Below are 5111 nucleotides of genomic sequence, written 5' to 3' on the forward strand. Positions count from 1 at the left end.
ATGCATTCAGGTTCCAAGAGACTTTTGGATTTGCACCTTTGATAATGACGATGGTTCACAAGCAAAGAGAGTTTTTGAGATGGCAGTCACTTCTTCCTTTTGGTAGTCACAGCATTGTGTTGTTCAGGAATTTATTGACTTATCATTTTTTCATCTTTTTGATATCCCTAACTTTTGCCTGAACTGTCTATTTTGAGCTTACAGTCAGCGGGATGCCTTGATTTTTGCCCAAGTCTTCTTTTTGATTTTTGACTTAGCAGGCTTTTCTTTGTATAATAATTTTTTTTTTGAAAGATATTGATTGCCTTGCTTAATGATTGATGAGCCATCATTGGCTTTTGATTGACATCTCCAACACTTCTTTGATGTGTGCGGATGGACGCTTATGATTGAAACCTTTGTTGAAAGGTGTACTGAATGATTCTCTTAAAATAGAATGCACAGCCAAATTAACTGAGAACTACTCTGCCCCAGGTTATGATCAAGGGTTTTAATTAGTACAAGAAATAAACTTCTACTTCTTAGGCTCAAAGGGGTTGACGAGGGATTAACATCCTTATATCTCCACTGTTTAGGAATCGAAACAATGCCTGTACATCATCAGCATAGTCCGTTCAAAAGCATACTGTTGTTAGAACAAGATTTGTTCTGATCAATATTCTTAGTTTTGATGATAACAAGGATATGAATTTTGTATGAGATAATGTGATACTCTAATACTATGCAATTTCCATTTCAGGAATTATAAAAAGAGTATGCACAAAATCAGCGCAAGAAGCAACTGACTCAGAAGGTTCAACATGCAACATCAGAACATGGTCTGGCAAGACATCAGAAGATGGTCAAGCAGAATCAGAACATGGGTCTATGGAAGCATCAGAAGAACTTGAGATCAGAAGCAGAAGCACTGAAGTTCTCATGGTATCACGCTCAGAAGCACTTCAAGGTCAGAAGACAAGAAGATGCTCTACACCAAGCTGTTTGACTCTGATGACATTCAAACGTTGTTTACACAAACATCAGATCAGAAGCAAGTACTAGACTGGCAGGCTACGCTGACTGACAAAAGGAACATTAGAAGCTATAAAAGGCAATGTCAGTAGACACAGCGGAAACAAGGCTCGAGGTAGTTGACAAAAGAGTGAAACATTAAATGCAATGCTGTACGGATTACGCAAAGCATTAAATGCTCCCAACGGTCATCTTCTCAAGTGCCTATAAATATGAAGTTCTGATGAGAAGCTATGTTACGAATTCTGAATACAACACTTGCGCATTAAACTGAAACGCTGTCAAATTCAAAATCTCTCAAACTTCATCATCAAGCTCACTACATTGCTGTTGTAATATCTTAGTGAGATTTAAGCTTAAACTTTAAGAGAAATATCACAGTTGTGATTATAGCTTTTCAGAAGCATTGTAATACTCTTAGAATTTGTTTACATTAAGTTGTAAGAACTAGAGTGATCAGGTAGATCAGAATACTCTAGAAAAGTCTTAGAGGTTGTCTAAGCAGTTTGTTCCTAGAGTGATCAGGTTGTGATCAGGACACTCTAGAAGACTTAGCAGTTGGCTAAGTGGAAAACCATTGTAATCAAGTGTAATTAGTGGATTAAATCCTCAGGTGAGGTAAATCACTCCAAGGGGGTGGACTGGAGTAGTTTAGTTAACAATGAACCAGGATAAAAATCATTGTGCAAATTGTTTTTATCTTACAAGTTTTAAAGCTACACTTATTCAAACCCCCCCTTTCTAAGTGTTTTTTCTATCCTTCAACTGTATGAGGTTGCGGTATCATTTTCGTCACCCTCCCTTAAAAGGCCTACAGCTTAGCAGGAGTTGAATATCACAAAACACATGCAAAGTAAAGACATAATTTAAAATGAGTGATAGCGAAATAAATAATTCAAGACAAGCATATGCAATGCACTAATGATGATTATTAAAACAGATAATGTCTATCATAAGTCGAATGTTTAAACAAACATAATAAAAATTGCAAATGAAAGCAAAGCTAATGATTAAAAGTTCATCCATTTAGACATTAATCAGTCTTGTCATGACTAGGCATAGGAGCGGTGATCACCACAGGAGTTTCGGGAGGGTTGAATTTGATTTCCCCGTTATCAATTAGATCTTGAATCTTATTCCTCAATGTCCAGCACTTGTTTTTGTAATGTCCAGGGATGTTGGAATGGTACGCGCACCTCGCATTGAGTTTATAGCCATAGGTGTTAGAATTCTTAGGAGCATCCTTCAAAGTAATCAACCTGATCTTCAATAGATGTTGTAATGTTTGAGCCGACGGCATATTTATTTTGGTGAATTGACGCTTAGGTGCATCTGGCTTGCGTCGTTGTTGTGGAACTGGTGTAGAGATTCAGAGTATCCGGGGTTCGAGCTTCCGGAACGTGTATCCGATATGAATGTTTCAGAATGTCCAGGGTTCGAGCTTCCGGAATGTGTATCTGATTGGAATGTTTCAGAAGTCTGGAGGTCAAGCTTCCAGAATGTTCATCTGATTGGAACTTTCAGAATGTCCAAGGTTCGAGCTTCCGGAATGTATATCTGATTGGAATGTTTCAGAAGTCTGGGGGTCAAGCTTCCAGAATGTTCATCTGATTCGGATTGATTTGTTGATGGTATTTTTCTGACCAGTTGGTCGACATTAGAAAATAGTTTGGTCGCGTCTTTGTCTGAAAAATTCTGACTTTTGTCGTTGAACGTCCTTCTTTGAGAATCAAGCTCACCATATCGAGTGGGTTATCGCCTCTGATTCGGGATACTCCTGAATTGGAAGGTACGTGGCCAGAGGAAAATAAATCCTCTTGCCCCTTGTTAGGTACTGAGTCTTTGAATTGGAGGGTGTGTGGCCAAAGGAAAATAAATCCTCTTGCCCCTTGATTAGGAATTCGGTCCTTGATAAGAGCATTTGAAATTGTGCGCCCTAAATTCCTAAGATCCTTGAAAGGGTTAGTTAAATCATGTTATGCGTATGATGTCATGATGTCATGATGTTATGTAATGCATCAGGAAAAGCGTAAGATAGTAAAGACGAGTGAGTCCCACAAGAAAAACCTGCAAGAAGACCAAAGGGTTAGTAGCAAGCACAGACAAGTCACACACGTATCCTTAGGTTTACAGGCTTGCAAAAGGTTCGTAGGTAAGTACCCCCCACTGAAGTTAAGTCGGTTCAACCTGTCCTATATAAAGATCGGGTTCTATGGAGCTCATATCATTGACCTTTCTCGAAGGCACTTATCTCAGTTCGGCAATCGAATCACCGACCGAGAAGGTCCTGAAAGTCCAGTCCAAACAAAATCCATTTTATATGAGATTATTATCCATCTCCTTGTTATAAATATAATGGTTTTGTCATGTTCGGTATTTTGGTTATATGTATCAATGAGCCTACTGACTGCATACTGGTATTACATTTTAGTTTGTATTTTGCTAATGTTATTACTGTTTTAGATACTTTTATACATATTGGTTTTAGGCCTCCTATTACTAAATATAATTATGAAGATATTATTATATTGTTTTGTAGATAAAGTAGTATTTACAGGGTCTATTTATAAAACAAAATTATTTGAACTAAATGTTGGTAAATTAGTGTTTGCAATGGTATGGTATGTATATGAAACAAAAAGGCTAGAAGAATGCTTTATTCCTTAAGTATGGTGATGTAATACGGTGAACTGACTTTTTATCGAAATGTCGCGGTTAAGCAAGAGTCGCCACCGACTTTTATTTTATCCAAATTAATTAGAAAGGCTAAAAGAACAGGAATAACCTTTTAAATAAAATAGGGTTCGGGGGTAAGTTATACAAAGGGAAGGTGTAAGGCATCCTTTGTATATAAGCGTAGTCTTTTTGAATTTGATTTGAAAAAGAGGTGTAGAATTTGATTTGAAAAAGAGGTGTAAAAAGTAATTTGAATTAGAGCAAGCAATTAGTAGCAACTACCCTAAGTATGAAAATTCGTTCTTTTAGCTTTTCAGGCGAAAGGATCTATCCATGCCATAATGAACCGAGGGCAACATTTGTTTTGCTTTAGGTATCCTCGATGGGCAACATTTGTTTTGCTTTAGGTATCCTCGGAATCGAGGGACTTTGACTATTTAGCATTAGCGGCAACATAATTATAAGGCAACAGGCAACAAAGGCAACAAGAGAGGTTACCCTAAAGGTGCGTGTGTGGCACAATCAGGTGGTTCAGTTCGAATATTTAATCTTATAATTAGTGATCTAATTTAGTTCAAGGCTTGCACTCCCTAAGATTACTAACCACAGCAGAAAAATAAAGGCAGAATGAAAATCCTACGCTATTATAATAAACACCTGCGGGGATGGGGGAAATTAAAAGGCGGAAAGTAGAGGCAAAAAATAAGAGGATCATTAATTAATATAAACATCTTTGAATGCCTTGATCTTCCTCGAACCCTCGATCGACTTTGAAAATGAAAATAATAGGGGTGAGTGTATTATCAGTTCAATGGCGGATACGATTAACCCTAATCAAAGTAAAAAGATAAAAGAAAAAGAAAATAAGTATAAAAACTTAGCTTTGATAGATAAAGTCAACAGTCGGAGGTTGTCTCGAGCATTGACTCTGATCGTCTGAGAATTGACAGAAAAATAATAGGACATGAGCGTATGGACAGTTCTTTGACAATTGAGGCTATCCCTAATTTAATAAAAAGAGGCAAAATAAAATTTAAAATAAACTAAATCAATAACTTAGCTTTTGATTTGATATGGCGCGTAGTCGGAGGTAAAATCCTGTTGCTAACCCTGAAAAAGTTTGATAAAGGCAAAGGCAGGAAAAAGAAGTGAGTGCAGAAAGAGTCCATTGAATTTTGAGGTCAACTCTGATAACCTTTTTATAATGCAAATAAATGCTTAAATAAATAAAATAACAAAGTCGGAACTTAGCTTTGTCTTGTAAACCCTGATTATGGCACAAGTTAGCCATGGTTAATAGAATAAATAAAATCGAATTAATTAATTATTGGTTTTCAACCTAATTAATTAAATCGACGAAAATAAAGTTTCAATAAAATATCCTAACCCTAATATAATTTGATGAAAAATATTAATTGACTAAA

Source organism: Vicia villosa, unplaced genomic scaffold (assembly GCF_029867415.1).
Source record: "Vicia villosa cultivar HV-30 ecotype Madison, WI unplaced genomic scaffold, Vvil1.0 ctg.000233F_1_1, whole genome shotgun sequence".
Lineage (NCBI taxonomy): Eukaryota > Viridiplantae > Streptophyta > Magnoliopsida > Fabales > Fabaceae > Vicia > Vicia villosa.